The sequence below is a fragment of the Gopherus evgoodei genome, chromosome 3, assembly GCF_007399415.2.
Source record: "Gopherus evgoodei ecotype Sinaloan lineage chromosome 3, rGopEvg1_v1.p, whole genome shotgun sequence".
Classification (NCBI taxonomy): Eukaryota; Metazoa; Chordata; order Testudines; family Testudinidae; genus Gopherus; species Gopherus evgoodei.
In genome coordinates this window covers 118,846,723-118,864,256 of record NC_044324.1, presented here as the reverse complement: position 1 = coordinate 118,864,256, position 17,534 = coordinate 118,846,723, and the positions used below count along the sequence as shown (strand labels likewise).

Below are 17,534 nucleotides of genomic sequence, written 5' to 3'. Positions count from 1 at the left end.
TAGCCATTCTGTGCCTCAATTATCCCTGTGCATAAAATGGGAATAGTACTTAACTCTCTGAAGATTCATTTGTTTGTTAATATTTTTATAGAGCTTTGAAAATCCCATATCCTATAAACATACCTGAGCATAGTGCTTATTACGCTGAGTAGTTCCATTGGGTCTGATTGTCATTTACACTAAGCAGAGACAGTGCTAGACCATTGAGGGCCCTAAACAGGAATATTTTGCCCCCATCACAATCATAATTAATAATATTAAAAGGCAAATAGGGGCCCCCTTGAGCTGCTCAGGCCCCTAAGCAATTGCTTAGTTTGCTTATGCCTAGTGCGGGCTCTGATACTAAGGTCACTTTACACCACTTCTGCAATATAAAGAGATCTGAAAGTGCGAGTGAAATATATTCTAGAGTGATGTAATGCAGCCTTAGCGTACAGTAGAACCTAAGAGTTATGAACACCTTGGGAATGGAGGCTGTTCGTAACTCTGAAATGTTTGTAACTCTGAACAAACCGTTTTGGTTGTTCTTTCAAAAGTTTACAGCTGAACATTGCCTTACTACAGCTTTGGAACTTTTCTATGCAGAAGAAAATGCGGCTCTTGTCTTAATTTAAATGAAAAAAAGAACAGAAACAGTTTTCTTTGTCAATTTTTTTAAACTTTCCCTTTATTTTTATTAGTTTATGTTTAGCACAGTACTGTATTGTACTTGCTTTTTTTTTTTGTTTGGTCTCTGTGGCTGCCTGATTGTGTACTTCTGGTTCCAAATGAGGTGTATAGTTGACAGATCAATTAGTAACTATAGTTTTCATAACTCTGAGGCTCTAATGTAAATGAGACTTGAGACCACTGTGTTTTCAGGATTGGCCATTCACTGGTCTACTGCATGTGATTATGTCCTCCTCTAGTAACTAATCCTAGTGAGTATTTGGCCTTCTATTTTCTCGCAGGTAAAGACTTCTTTAATTCAAGTGATAGTGGGCTTGGTGCTTAAGGTCCAGGTTTTGATCCCCCCTCCTCCACTTGAAACAGTGTGATGAAATATATTTGTAAAATGGCCAGGCTACAGTGTTTAAACGTGCCTGTGCTTGGTGAGCAAAAGGAAAGTATTGTTTCAAGTGCACAGTTATGTTTTTCTGAATCTATTTCATATTCTAATTGACTGTCCACTGGGAACTTTTGCTAAAGAGCTGTTGGCTATTTCCTGTGAGATGTTAGAGTATAAATCCTCTGTGTGTTTTCTATGCTGTCTTGTCACATACTAGTTCTTCGGCCAGCCTTTCAGTGCTCTGAGTGAAAAGCAGCAACTTTGAGAACTGTGGGCTTTTTTTTATTTTTTTCCTTTAGTATAGCTCATGTTCTCAAGATAAATTTAGAAAGAGGAAGCTGTTTTGCATAAAGGTAGGATTGTTTTTAAAACAAATAAAGTTGGTGTTAGACTTGCCCAATAGACACACAAGGTCATAAGGGGTGGGTAGTCCTGGCTATTTTTAGGCTTTGTATTTGGCTCATTTATTTATTTTATTTATATTTAGTGACACCTTCAGTGTACATTCAGTTACATTCAAACTGCTTCCTGAGTCTGTATGAAACTTGCAATTATAGGAGTAGAGCTTGTCAGGTGTTGTCATTTATTATGCATTGCAAATGGCTTATTTCAAGTAGGAAGAACAAAGCTTAATAAAAAAAGACAAGCATTCTCTTAATATTTGCCCTTTGCAACAACAGACCCTTATCTGATCACCCACGCTCATCTGGCTGCTGACGCTGTTCTTACTTCATCTGCAAGAGCTATTTTTACACCTTTTGTGTCTTTTGAGGAACCAATTGGGCATGCTGGCTTGCAGTGATTCACCATCTCCAAGTGAACAGAGTGTCCTAAAATGTTGCAAATGGAGTGGGGGTGGAAGGTGTATCTAAATAAGCAAGCTAAATAGTTCTTTTAGGTGTTCTGAGTGCTAAAACACAGCAGCAGAGTCTAATTAAAATAGAGTATGTGCTTTTTGTTGGCAACACAGTGACTCTCTCCCAAAGAATATTAACTAATTAGTATTTGTACAGAGTTGTGAGGATACAAAGCACTAAATATGTGCTATTCCTAGTTCTACCACTGACCTGCTGTGTCACTTCATGGGTCTGTGCCTCAATTTCCCTGTTCTAAGGTGGGAAGGATGATATTTACTTTCATTTGAAAAGCACTGTGAGGTCTGTGGATCAAAAGCATTACATAAGTAAGGGGAAGATCCTAAGCTGCTGTAAATCAGCTTAACTTGACTGAGTACAATGGATGTTGCCCTAGAGACACAGAGCTGTAAACAGTGCCTACTGTATACCCAGAACTCTGGAGCTTAGAGGCATGTGGGACCAGGCATTTGGGTACATTTCCAATAGACTGTTGACTGTCCAGGAGGGTGGGAGGGATTGGGCTAGGTTATAACAGAGAGTGCTAATTTTCCTGTGCAACTGAATTCTGCGTTTCTTCTAAAAAGTGGCACTCACATTAGTTAATAGTGCTAGTTAATGTCTGATGTAGTGTAGAAATCTGCTTAACTTCAAACAGCAAAATACTGTATTTACCTGGTTTCGTACCTTGAAAGGTCTGTATATTTTTACATAATGTCTAGGATGTTTATCTCAAATGAGGAGTACCAGTTGCAGTAGACCATACACAACTGACTGTTATACATGCTGGCTTGCAGCAATTCATGCATCAGGATACCCTAAAATGTTGCTATGATGATATATACCAGGGGTGGCCAAATTGCACTGCCTGTGGCTCTTTTACAATTAAAGTACGGCTCCCGGAGACCCCCACTGCATTCTCCACCTACCAGACTTGGCGAGGGGGAGCTCAGGGCTTCTGCCCTGCTCTGGAATGGTGGGGATGGGGGCTTCTGCCAGAAATGACTGGTGCCTGCTGAGAGTGGGGGGCACAATGTAAAGGTTTGGCCACAGGTTGACTGTGTGTTGTGTAAAAAAATACTTCCCTTTGATTGACTTAAACCTGCTGCTTATTAATTTTATTTGGTGACCCCTAGTTCTTCTGTTATGAGGAGTAAATAACACTTCCGTATTTACTTTCTCCACACCAGTCATGATTTTATAGACCTCAATCAGATTCCCCCTTAGTCGTCTCTTTTCTAAGTTGAAAAGTCCCCGTCTTATTAATCTCTCCTCATACAGCAGCAGTTCCATACCACTAATCATTTTTTTGCTGCCCTTTGCTGAACCTTTTCCAGTTCCAGTATATCTTTTTTGAGATGGGGCGACCACATCTGCACGCAGTATTCAAGATGTGGGTGTACCATGGATTTATATAGAGGCTATATGATATTTTCTGTCTTATTATCTATCCCTTTCTTAATGGTTCCCAACATTCTGTTTGCTTCTTTGATTGCTGCTGCACATTGAGTGGATGTTTTCAGAGAACTATCCACAATGACTCCAAGATCTCTTTCTGCAGTGGAAACAGCTAATTTAGACCCCATCATTTTATATGTATAGATGGGATTATGTTTTCCAGTGTGCATTACTTTGCATTGCTCAACACTGAATTTCATCTGCCATTTTGTTGCTCAGCCATCCAGTTTTATAAGATCCTTTTGAAGCTCTTCGCACATGAGAGAGAGAATGCTTCATGTCACCTCAGAGCTTTGGTTCTGTCCACTGTCCCATCTCCAGCTGTGGCCATCACTTCAGAGGAAGGAGACCAAAAAAACCCCAGTATACATTTGGGAGGAAAAGTAGGGGGTGTAAATTCCCTTCTTGGCCCCTGTAGGTGAACATGGAAACAACAGAAAAACTCAGTGGGAACAGGATTAGTCCCAAGTGTGCAAATAATCTTGTTTTTATAGACAGCGAGCTCAGGGTTTAGTAAACAACCTTAAGATTTAAAATAAGATTGTACACAATGATTGGTACTATGTGCAAAAGTGAATGGAGGGCCAGATTCTGCAAACATTTATTCACAGGTGTAGTTCATACTCATGTGATGAGTTCTGTTGAAGTTAGTAGGTCTAGTTAGATGAGTGAGTGTTTGTAGGATCAGACATCAGTACTTCAGTGTGAAATGTGAATTGCTTATTTTCATACAGGGAATGAGAGGCGGCATAGATGTTTTTAAATTATACAATTATCTTTGCTAATGGATAATTTTTAGTTTATAAAAAAATCTCACTTCCATTAAAATACAGCAATTATCTCTGTTTAAAAAAATTTAAAATGTGATTTCACTTCATATATTTCTATATATTTTCGCTCTAAAAATTATGCTGTATTTCCACAAATAAATTGTAAACATTTTTTGGGTAAAATTTGGGAATACTCACTGTTTTACAGGAGAGAAACTTTACCAGAATACAGACATTGCTTTCCTCAATAGAAATATTGAAACTTCACCCTGGCCCAATTTGCAATGGTTATTTATTTATTTATTTATTTTTGGTGAAAATTAACAACCATTTCAGTATTTATATGAGAAATTTAGAGAGATGAAAATCTGTAACATTCATAAATCCATTCTGCTAACAAAATCAGTCTAAACTCTTTAACATATTGGTTGCCCTCTTTAATGTATGTCAAGTGCTGGTAATTTAGAGAACGAGTATGTATTGTTTATACACTAACATTTTGGTTCTCCTTTCTTTTGACCTTCAGAATTGCCACTGAATTCATGCATTTATTTCATCTGTCACTTGAAAAGTGCGAAATTTCTCTCAGATTAACATATTTCTCTGCATTTAGCTTTGTTTTTTTTTTAATTCTTTCCCTAATCTCATGTACTTGTTCCAACTCTTCCAAGTACATATAGTGGAATATGCTACATGAGTCCCTATTTTCCACAAGTTTGAGTTAGCCAATATTATTAGGATTTGCGTTGATATAAAAATCCCACTGATGACTCATGTCTATCAAATCTGCAGTTGTTCCAACAGAACTTTTAAAAGTGCATATGGGCAATTATTGGTGTTTTGCCCATCAATTTTCATGCTTTAACTTATTCTCAAGGGAAATAAGTAGCCATGGGAGAAGATTAACAATTTACACAGTTCTCTCATTTAGCTGCATGTCTGCATAATCCCAGTTTTTTTGCTATATATACAGATAGATTCAATATGTCCTTTTTGGAACACGGTCAACCAGGACCGTTAAGTGCAGTATTATCTGACAGTCTCAAATACCTCAGGGAAACTGTTCCAGAGTGCCTAATCTACCACATAGACCAATCAGGTGCAAAATATTTACCCCCTCTTTTAAAAGTAATGTGATCAGAAAGATCAACAAGCTGTTAATTGACTGACAAGGTTGTGTGTACTGCAGGCTATTTTGCCATCTCTCTGATAGCAGTTATTTGTTCAGTTGAAGGAGAAGAACTATGGTTAGTTTGGGAACTTTTACCAATAAAGGAAGTGTTTAAGATGAATTTGGCTCTTATGTAGATTTTTTTTTTGAGCAATCATCCTGTGGAAATAAGTCTGTGTTCAGTTGGACTCTGGCAACGTGTACACTTTTTTTATACATATTTTCCATCCGGTAGTAATGTGTACATTATGTGTGATGCTAGGGAAGGAAATAGTGATGTTCTTTGAGTGAGCAATCCTTGTCATTATAGTGAAAAGGTCAATGGTAAAGCAGGTCTGCTGTAGTATGGCTTCTTAAAATACCCTCAACTTAAGTTTAAAGGGTTTTTTTTAGCGAGAGTGGCAGCTATACTTTTAAAATTATATTTGTGATATTTAATTTAGCAAGTATTGTGTGTTTGGCTGCAGCTGGGCTGTGAGCATCTATAATGCCAGGCAGGATCCAATAACCACCAAAAATCTACATCTCCCTGCAACCAAGCATCTCAAGATTTAGTACAATGTGCTGTTCACTTTTTCTTTGTGAACATTCTGGAGGTGGTAGATTCGTCTATTTCCAGGTCACAGCAGTTAACTTCAAACCATTATTTGTTACAATTTAACACTAAATAAGGACCAGATTCTGCTCTGAGTTACACAGTGTAAATCTGGAGTTACCTCCATAGCTTTAATGTTAATGGCTTCAGATTCACAGTAGTGTGATTTAGGGAAGAATTTGGCCCTTAACTTAAGATGCCATTGAAATAATTTGGTTCTTTCTCTAGAAGTTTTCAAATAAATCCTCATGCTTGTGTCCACAGCCCCTTAAAGTCAATGTAAAGACTTCTGTAGACTTAAATGGGCTTTGGAACAGGCACACAGAATGAATATAAACCTCCCCTCACTGCCATGGCAATAAATATCAGAGGGGTAGCCGTATTAGTCTGGATTTGTAAAAGCAGCAAAGAATCCTGTGGCACCTTATAGACTAACAGACGTATCGGAGCATGAACTTTCATGAATACCCACTTTGTCGGATGCAGCATCGGACGAAGTGGGTATTCACACACGAAAGCTCATGCTCCAATACATCTGTTAGTCTATAAGGTGCCACAGGACTCTTCGCTGCCATGGCAATGTGCCTGATCCCTAATTTGGAGGGATCACATCCAAGGCCTGGTCTACACTACGAGTTTAGGTCCAATTTAGCAGCATTAAATTTAATTAACCCTGCGCCCATCCACACAACAAAGCCTTTTTTGTCGACATAAAGGGCTCTTAAAATCAATTTCTGTATTCTCCCCGATGAGGGGAGAAGCGCTGAAATCGACTTTGCCTGTTTGAATTAGGGTTAGTGTGGACACAGTTTGACGGTATTGGCCTCCAGGAACTATCCCACAGTGCACCATTGTGACTGCTCTGGACAGCAATCTGAACTTGGATGCACTGGCCAGATAGACAAGAAAAGCCCCGCGAACTTTTGAATTTCATTTCCTGTTTGCCCAGCGTGGAGAGCTGATCAGCACAGGTGACCATGCAGTCCCAGAATCGAAAAAGAGCTCCAGCATGGACCTTACAGGAGGTACTGCATCTGATCACTGTATGGGAAGACGAATCCATGCTATCAGAACTCCGTTCCAAAACACAGAATGCCAAAACATTTGAAAAAATCTCCAAGGCCATGATGGACAGAGGCCATAACAGGGACTCAGCACAGTGCTGCATGAAACTTAAGTAGCTGAGACAAGCATACCAAAAAACCAAAGAATCAAACAGACGCTCCGGGACAGAGCCCCAGACATGTTGTTTCTATGCTGAGCTGCAGGCAATTCTAGCGGGGGCCGCCACCACTACCCCTCCTCTGTCCATAGACTCCGATGATGGGATACTTTCAGTCGCCATGCCTGAGGATTTTGCGAATGGAGAAGATGAGGAGGAGCATGCTGTTCTCCCTAACAGCCAGGATCTTTTTCTCACCCTGACTGAAATATCCTCCCAAGGCAGTATCCCTGACAATGAAGCAATAGAAGGGAACTTTGGTGAGTGTACCTTTGTAAATATAAAACATGGTTTAAAAGCAAGCGTTTTTTAATGATTGATTTGCCCTGAGGACTTGGGATGCATTCATGGCCAGTGCAGCTACTGGAAAAGTCTGTTACTATGTCTGGGGATGGAGCAGAAATCCTCCAGGGACATCTCAATGAAGCTCTCCTGGAGGTACTCTTTCCAGAAGGTTTCTGGGGAGAGCAGCCTTATTCCATCCTCAATGGTAGGACACTTGACCACGCCATGCTAGTCGCAAGTAATCTGGTATCATTGCATGACAAAGCTTGGCAGCGTATTGTCCCGGTGTTTGCTGGCATTCAAGCAACATCCGTTCGTTATTCCTCTGTGTTATCCTCAGACTGTTTGCCTGTGGCTGAAAAGAAATCCTCTCTGCAGTTAGCCAAGCTGGCGGGCGGAGAGGAGGGGGCAGTGGCACTGAGCTCTTCGCATTTGGCTAGCAGGGATCTTCCCTGATACCAGCCACGCGGTGCAGTAGGGGGAGGGTTAAAGCGATCATCCCAGAGAAATGGATGGGGGGGTAGTTTGGTTTCTGCTGCTGCACGTTAACACAAAACCCACAGCCCTAAATGGACAACTCAACGGGCTGTGCTTGGTAAGAGAAAGAAGGGCGCTGCCGTTATGAAGGTTGCAGAAGCCAAAAGACTGTGGCTCACCATGGCCGCCTGCAAGCCGAATTCTGTTGCCTGGCGTGTTTGATGTCTAAACACCAAAGCCCCAGGCACTCAATATAAGATGCAAAAAATGATCTTATACCAAAATCACATGTGCTGTGTAAGGTGAATAGCGTTGTTCACCGTGAAAGAGTATAACCATTGTTCTGTAAAATGTATTTTGTTAAATACTTCTCTCCCTTTTTTTCCTCCTGCAGCTGCAAATGTTTCAAGCCTCCCTCCTCTGTCCCAAAGGCTATCTCAGATAAGGCAGCGAAAAAAACGCATGCACGATGAAATGTTCTCTGAGCTCATGCAGGCATCCCGCACTGAAAGAGCTCAGCAGAAAGGGTGGAGGGACACGATAGCACAGGACAGGAAAGCGGCCAATGAACGTGAGGAGAGGTGGCGGCAGGAAGATCAGAGGATGCATGAAGCAACGCTGGGGCTACTGCGGGAACAAACGGACATGATGCGGCGTCTGGTGGGGTTCAGGAACGTCAGCTGGAGAGACTGCCGCTGCAGCCCCTGTTTAACTGCCCTCCCTCCTCCCCATGTTCCATAGCTGCCTCCTCACCCAGATGCACAAGAATGCAGGGAGAGTGGGGTAGGCTTCAGGCACCCAACCACTCCAATCCAGTGGACAGAAGGCTGTAATTCAACAAGTTTTGAAGTGGCCTCTTCCTTCCCTCCTTCCCCACCCCACCTGGGCTACCTTGTGAGTTATCTCCCTATTTTTATAATCAATTAATAAAGAACACATGGTTTTTAAATGATAGTGACTTTATTTTTAATCTGTGATCGAAGGGGGAAGGGTGGTTTGCTTACAGGGAATTTTTGAGTCAACCAAGGGGGTGGGTTTTCATCAAGGAGTAACAAATAGAACTGTCACACGGTACCCTGGCCAGTCATGAAACTGGTTTTCAAAGCTTCTCTGATGCACAGTGCTTCCTGGTGTGCTCTTCTAATCGCCCTGGTGTCTGGCTACGCTTAATCGGCCACCAGGCGATTTGCCTCAACCTCCCACCTCGCCATAAACGTCTCCCCCTTACTCTCATGGAGATTATGGAACACACAACAGGCAGCAATAACAATGGGGATATTGGTTCCACTGAGGTCTGAGCGAGTCAGTAAACTGCGCCAGTGACCCTTCAAATGTCTGAATGCACATTCTACCACCATTCTGCACTTGCTCAGCCTACAGTTGAACAGCTCCTTACTACTATCCAGGGTGCCTTTGTAGGGCTTCACGAGCCAGGGCATTAAGGGGTAGGCTGAGTCCCCCAAGATAACTACAGGCATTTCAGCATCCCCAACAGTTATTTTCTGGTCTGGGAAGTAAATCCCTTCCTGCAGCCATTTAAACAGACCAGAGTTCCTGAAGATGCGAGCGTCATGAACCTTTCCTGGCCATCCCACGTTGATGTTGGTGAAACATCCTTGTGATCCACCAATGCTTGCAGCACCATTGAAAAGTACCCCTTGCGGTTTATGTACCGGCTGCCTTGGTAGTCCAGTCCCAAGATAGGGATATGGGTTCCGTCTATTGCCATACCACCGTCTATTGCCTTTCCCATTGCTGCAAAGCCATCCACTATGACCTGCACATTTCCCAGAGTCACTACCCTTGATAGCAGCAGCTCCGTGATCACGTTGGCTACTTGCATCACAGCAGCCCCCACACCAGATTTGCCCACTCCAAATTGATTCCCGACTGACTGGTAGCTGTCTGGCATTGCAGGCTTCCAGAGGGCTATCGCCACTAGCTTATGAACTGTGAGGGCTGCTCTCATCTTGGTATTCTTGTGGTTCAGGGCAGGGGAAAGCAAGTCACAGAGTTCCATGAAAATGCCCTGACGCATGCAAAAGTTTCGCAGCCACTGGGAATCATCCCAGACCTGCAACACTATGCAATCCCACCAGTCTGTGCTTGTTTCACGGGCTCAGAATTGGCGTTCCACGGCATGAACCTGCCCCATTAACATCATGATGTCCACATTGCCTGGGCCCACACTTTGAGAGAAGTCTCTGTCCATGTCCTCATCACTCTCGTCACCGCGCTGCCATCGCCTCCTTGCCTGGTTTTTCAGCTTCTGATTCTGCATAAACTGCATGATAATGCGTGAGGTGTTTACAATGCTCATATCTGCTACGGTGAGCTGAACGGGCTCCATGCTTGCCGTGGTATGGCGTCTGCGTGTAAAAATGGCGCGAAACGATTGTCTGCAGTTGCTGTCATGGAGGGAGGAGTGACTGACGACTGTAGCTATCCCACAGTTCCCACAGTCTCTGCCAACCATTTGAATTCTGGGTTGAGCTCCCAATGCCTGATGTAGCAAAAATATTGTCGCGGGTGGTTCTGGGTACATGTTGTCCACCCCCCTCCGCTCCTGTGAAAGCAACAGGAAAAAATCTTTTCTCGCCTTTTTTCACTGTCAACGTATGTCTACTGGATGCTGCTGGCAGATGCAGTACTGAAGCACTACACAGCAGCATCCCCTTGCTTTGCCGTGCAGACAGCAGACGGTACAGTATGATTGGTATCCGTCATTGTCGTCCCATGGGTGCTCCTGGCCAGCCTCAGTGAGGTCAGTCAGGGGCGCTTGGGCAGACATGGGTGCTCCTGGCCGGCCTCGGTGAGCTCAGTCAGGGACGCCTGGACAAAAAAAATGGAATGACTTCAGGTCATTGTCTCTTTAAGTTCTGTGTAATGGAGATTCAGTCCTGCCTGGAATATCATGCCAGCTAGAGGCTTCTGCCTCAGGCTGCTCTCCCAGTCGGCAGCACCGCATGGTCACACCTACCCCAGCCTACCCCTTGCTCCTATGACTCATGAAGCCTGGACAGTAGTAAGGAGCAGTTCAGCTATAGGCTGAACAAGTGCAGAATGGTGGTTCACTCTACTTTCCTGTAAGCCAACTGCCCTCCCTTCCCCGCTTTAATCAGCCCTGACTTCAGTGCCTTAGAGGCCTTTATATCTTTATAATGAAACTTCCAACAAGGGTGCATAGTGCTGCAAGTTGAGATGGATTTCCTGAAATTGACACCTGTCTACTGAGGACTAAATGGAAACCAACCTATTGTGTATATATACATATCTGTTCTCAGGTAATCTTTCTTTCAATCAGCACTGACTTCAGTGGCTTAGAGGTAAAAGGCTCTACACTGAAGTAAATAGGGGCCTCTTCCTCTACTTTAATGGAATTTGGACTGTTTCCTAATCATCTGAGCCATTCAGCATCCTCTGTTTAGTCATTTGTGATATTATTCCTTGAGCACAACAAGGCTGAAATGAGCTGGGCAAAACCTAAGTAGAAACAAAATAATCAATTTTATAAATATTAACAGAAGTGTACAGCTATTCAACTTTCAGCCTGAAAATTCCAAAATGTTATGCAAAATTTGAAGCAAATTTTAATAACAGCATCTAAATATATGGAACATGCCTGTTAGAAAGTTAAATGATATGCCAGTGCTGCTTTTACAAATACAAAATCTGGCCTTAGAACCCACAAATTACTATGCGCGCAAAATTGTATACACTAATAATTATGAATAAAATCCTGGAACCAGCATGCAGTCCTGGGATTCCAGAGAGTCTAAGTATTTCAGAGTTGTTGCTTCAATCTCTATGACACTGAGCATGTAATTGGATCTGCTAGTGCAGTCCCCTAAACTCATGACTTTGTTGGGAATTCCCACAGGCACAAGTGTGTGCCCGCACTGATCAAATTGAAAGACTGGGCTCTAAGATTCTCCCCTCTGGCAGCTGAAATTCAGGTATGTTTAATGACAAGTGTACAATCAAATATATATTTTGTTAGCATCCTCAGTAAAGCAATGTTTATTTTGTACATGCATGAAAATGCAAAAATATTGTGAAATGAGATTTTATGAAACATTGTGAAGATTAGCCCAGCTCATTTTAACTTACAAATGTTTTTAGGATTCTTAATATTTCATTGCATTTCGAAGCAACAATGCTGTGGAATGCCTCTAATATAATGGATAGCTTTGGACAACAGCAACTGGATTCAGTAAAATAAGATAAAATACAGAAATCAAATTGACTATGATGAAATTAAACAAATGAATAAATTGGGATAGTGTTTTCTATGGTGAGAAGATATCTACAGCACTCAAAAATACTCAATTACAAGAGCTGGTAGATTAAAGAGAAAATGGTTTACTTCAGTTAAACTGAGCTACTTTCTTTAAATTGTATGTGGCAAAAGGATTCCATGGTGTTCCTTGAGATCTGCAGCAAAGGCACAAACATTCTTCTATTCTGAAATAATACAAAACTTTGCCAAGTGCAAGTGACGAGCACAAGTATTTGCATGCATAGCCAGAAACGTTCAAATTGTCAGGTAGGATGCCAACAACAAAACCATAATCAGAAGAATCTCCTAACCTAAAAATGTTGGAACTATAAAGTAGAAAATATGTGAAGGGGTAAATGTTGTCACAAAGCTCAGATATCTGGGCATCTTCACTGTGTTCTTAATAAATATAGTTTGAAGACTGGAGAAATGGAATTCCCCTTGTGATTAGATTATCATCCCCGGTGCATAAGAAATTTGTAAACGATAGTCTTCTTTGTTTTGGTTTGGTTTTCTGTGTGTGAATGTAGAGCTCATGAAATGTGCCATACTGACAACCCCAGAGACAGAATCCATCTGTTTATCCAGGTTCAGACAATTTTACAGATTCCACAAATTGAACCCCTAATGCACCTCAGCTCTAAGGTACAGATGTGAGAAGAACAGTTTCCTTGCCCATGCAGTTCTTGAATTCATAGGCTGCTGATTAGTGCCAATTGTTGAGCCCACTTTTTCAGACCTGACTTAGCTCTGATTTTGTCTTAATTAGTAAGGACTTCAGGTTCGGCTGTATTGTGGCATGTTGCCATAGCGACTTTTGTCTACTGGGGACATAACCACCAAACTCATCATGGGCCAACTAAAGCCATCATATGGTAACAATATTCAATCAACAAATGGCTGTTGATGTGGGTATCATTGGCAGAGCAGAGGGAATTGGGGGAAGGGAGGTTATGCCAAAAGCATTCTATTACTGTTCGCTGCCAGGAGTGCAATCCTGAGGTAGATCTTCACTTATGATCAGATCCTCAGTTGCAGACCATACTCAGCTCAAAGTTGGCCTTTGTGCTCCGTTACTTATGAGGCTGGTTGGCAGAAACTAGAGAAACCTGAGGACTCTGCCAATGCCCCCTGCATAAATACAAGGGTCCTGAAGCAGCCAGTACAGCAGCTCTATGCTAAGTATTGCCCTACGGAGTAAAAATTCTCCAGGGGCCAGATACAATGGTTTTAGTGCAGCTTTATGCTGTCAGAGCAGCACACACAAATAAGCCTTAATACTGAGCAGGTCTAACGTACTCCGGAGTCAGTAAGAGTTTTTCTGTGTCAGGAACTCAGGAAATACATAAACTTCCAATTTCTTCATTTACAAGGATTGTAATATGAACTACAAGCTGGGAAGCACTGAGAACTGTGATTTACCAAATTTTATTTTAATGCTTTCCAGTACAGCCACTTAATAACTTGCTCTAGTTATGACATTTCAGGTATTCCATAGTCAAATGAATATTTGTGCCTTGTATATAGCAGAACAGGGGCATCCTTGAAAAAGGAGTGAGAGGGAATAATGCTCCCGTAAAAGTGCTAAATTCTTGATTTGACAAAAATACAGTTCCTAGTTTCTCAGGAATCTTTTCACGATTGACATTTTTCAATGATGTAAAATGAAATAAGACGATTGTGCACTAATGTGGTTTGATGGCTTGGCTGTATTTCCACATTATGATAGGAAAACCTGGGCTTGGTCCACTTCCAGAGAGGACCTTACAATGCAAGGCGAATGATGTGCTCTACTTAGCTTGCAGTACAGTTTCTTATCATTTTAGGTGGGCTCATCTCAATAATTCCAGTGGGAGCAAAGTCCTGCCAAAGGTATTAAAGAAAACATGCATCATTATTATCAGTTCTTTAGCTTGAAATATTGGTAGTTTCTGCATGTTAGATAATATAATTCTCTATGCAGAGCAGTATAAATAAGGTATTTGTCATAGAAGTATTGCTGATTTGACTTGGCACCTCAATGCTCACCATGGAAGTTGAGGGTAAGAGATTGCACATGAAAATATGAAAAGTAGGTTTTAGAAATATGTTAGTAAAGTACTAGGCCTTTCCATTTACTTTAAACTATGTATTACTAAACTATCAAAAACAAATTGTTAACTGTGCTAGCAGTGGTCATATTTAAAAGTTGTTGCTAATCTGTGTCTAGAATTGTTTCTCTGATAGAAATTAAAAGGGATTTTTTTTTTCTGAGAACCATGCTAGCTGAACTGGGCTACAGATAATCCTCCTGATTAGACTATATGCTAGTTTTAGAGCATAGGTGAAAGAATTTTTTTAATTATTCTGAAAATAATATGGATCTCAGAATAACTTGGATTTTTAACATGGGTCTCCCTATCTGCATCGGAAAATCTCTTAAAACTGTGCCAACATTCTTTATTAAAATACAGTTGTTGCTATCGTGGTTCCAGCCACAGTCTGGACACTGAAAGTTATCAGGCTCAGACCTCCAACTCTCCAGGGGAAGCTTCTTGCTCATAACTAGGGAATGGCCAAGTGGATTTGTCAGGCTCTGCTTTACACGATAGGAAGTTACCATATTTATCTGTCCAGTGCCAGTTATTTATTTCAAGACTTTCTCCTAACTGCATTTGTTTCTTTCACAGGAATATTCAAGACAGTCATGCGTATTAGATGTCTAGAAGATGCAGGTAACACTTTTATTATGGAAAACAAAATTACATATCTTCCTATCTTGTCCCCACTTTCCTGCTCTTTGCCAATTTTTTTTCAACTCGGGTGCAATCCTTCAGCCTTAGAAATATAATACATTCCATCAGCTTCTTCCCTTCATCTTCCATCTGGTGTGGAATCCTGACTCCCTTTTTCCTTAGCCCTGTTTCATCCTGGAAATATACTATGTTCTGATAATATGCCAGCAGAGATCGTGCATTTTTCTTCCAATTCAAACACTCTGCTTGGGTGCATAAATCAGGCCCCTGAGCTTTACTTATTTACAAACAGAACTGTGGAAACCAATTGTGCTTAAACGTATCAAGTGCTGAAGCCTGGTTAGATACCATGCAGTTCTAAATTACTTTTAAATATGACATGCTTAAGTGTCATAAATGTAGTTTTTAAACTACTGTTGTCATCAATAATTCTTCTTTAGAAACATACTCTGACTAAAAGGTTACACTGTAGTGTTTTAGCTTATATTTTAAATGCTTTTTAAAAAAAAATTATGTAACATTTATTTACTGTCGACTGTTTAAAAATAATGTAAAAGGCAGTAATCTACATTTTCTTGCACAAGGCATTTATGTGATCTAGTGATGAGAGCAGATTATTGAGAGTTAGGACTCATCTCATAAAGACCATGAGGAGTCCCGTGGCACCTTAAAGACTAACTGATTTTTTGGAGCATAAGCTTTCATGGATAAAAAACCCCTCTTTTTCAGATACATGGAGTGAAAATTACAGATACAGGCATAAATATATATTGGCACATGAAGAGAAGGGAGTTACCTTACAAATGGAGAACCAGTGTTGAAGGCCAATTTAGTCAGGGTTGATGTAGTCCGCTCCCAATAATTGATGAGGAGGTGTCAATACCAAGAGAGGGAAAATTGCTTTTCTAGTGAGCCAGCCACTCCCAGTCCCTATTCAGGCCCAAATTGATGGTGTTAAGTTTGCAAATGAATTGTAGCTCGGCATAAGCAGCAAAGAGTCCTGTGGCACCTTACAGACTAACAGACGTTTTGGAGCATGAGCTTTCGTGGGTGAATACCCACTTCGTCAGATGCATGTAATGGAAATTTCCAGGGGCAGGTATATATATGCAGGCAAGCTAGAGATAATGAGGTAGTTCAATCAGGGAGGATGAGGCCCTGTTCTAGCAGTTGAGATGTGAAAACCAAGGGAGGAGAAACTGGTTCTGTAATTGGCGAGCCATTCACAGTCTTTGTTTAATCCTGAGCTGATGGTGTCAAATTTGCAGATGAACTGAAGCTCAGCAGTTTCTCTTTGAAGTCTAGTCCTGAAGTTTTTTTGCTGCAAGATGGCCACCTTAAGATCTGCTATAGCGTGGCCCAGGAGGTTGAAGTGTTCTCCTACAGGTTTTTGTATATTGCCATTCCTAATATCTGATTTGTGTCGTTTATCCTTTTCTGTAGCGACTGTCCAGTTTGGCCGATGTGCATAGCAGAGGGGCATTGCTGGCATATGATGGCGTATATTACATTGGTGGATGTGCAGATGAATGAACCGGTGATGATGTGGCTGATCTGGTTAGGTCCTGTGATGGTGTCGCTGGTGTAGATATGTGGGCAGAGTTGGCATCGAGTTTTGTTGCATGGATTGGTTCCTGAGCTAGAGTTCCCATGGTGCGGTGTGCAGTTACTGGTGAGAATATGTTTCAGGTTGGCAGGTTGCCTGTGGGCGAGAACTGGCCTGCCACCCAAGGCCTGTGAAAGTGTGAGATCATTGTCCAGGATGTGTTATAGGTCCCTGATGATGCGTTGGAGAGGTTTTAGCTGGGGACTGTATACGATGGCCAGTGGAGTCCTGTTAGTTTCTTTCTTGGGTTTGTCTTGCAGTAGGAGGCTTCTGGGTACACGTCTGGCTCTGTTGATCTGTTTCCTTATTTCCTCATGCAGGTATTGTAGTTTTGAGAATGCTTGGTGGAGATTTTGTAGGTGTTGGGCTCTGTCTGAGGGGTTAGAGCAGATGCGGTTGTACCTCAGTGCTTGGCTGTAGACAATGGATCATGTGATGTGCCCGGGATGGAAGCTGGAGGCATGAAGGTAGGCATAGTGGTCGGTAGGTTTTCGGTATAGGGCGGTGGTGATGTGACCCTCACTTATTTGCACCATGGTGTCTAGGAAGTGGACCTCCCGTGTAGATTGGTCCAGGCTGAGGTTGATCGTGGGGTGGAAGCTGTTGAAATCATGGTGGAATTTTTCCAGAGACTCCTTCCCATGGGTCCAGATGATGAAGATGTCATCAATGTAGCGTAGGTAGAGGAGGGGTGTGAGTGGACGAGAGCTGAGGAAGCGTTGTTCCAGGTCGGCCATAAAAATATTGGCATATTGTGGAGCCATGTGGGTGCCCATAGCGGTGCCACTAATCTGGAGATATATATTGTCATTAAATTTGAAATAGTTGTGTGTGAGGATAAAGGCACAGAGCTCAGCAGCCAGTTGTGCTGTGGCATCATCAGGGATACCGTTCCTGACAGTTTGTATTCCATCTGTGTGCGGGATGTTCGTGTAGAGAGCCTCTACGTCCGTGGTGGCTAGGATGGTGTTTTCTGGAAGGTCACCAATGCATTGTAGTTCTTCTTCGAGTGATTGCTCACATCCATTCCAGTT

General features: G+C 41.9%; 1 protein-coding gene across 7 annotated transcripts in view; it reads left to right on the top strand.

Annotated features, from left to right (window-relative positions):
* HIVEP2 (HIVEP zinc finger 2) overlaps positions 1-17,534 on the top strand; it is a 209,246-nt gene that overhangs the window by 160,668 nt on the left and 31,044 nt on the right. For all 7 annotated transcript variants that reach the window (XM_030556463.1, XM_030556458.1, XM_030556460.1 and 4 more), the window contains exon 3: positions 14,829-14,873. The gene's annotated coding sequence lies outside the window, so the exon portion shown is untranslated. The remainder of the gene's footprint in view (positions 1-14,828; positions 14,874-17,534) is intronic.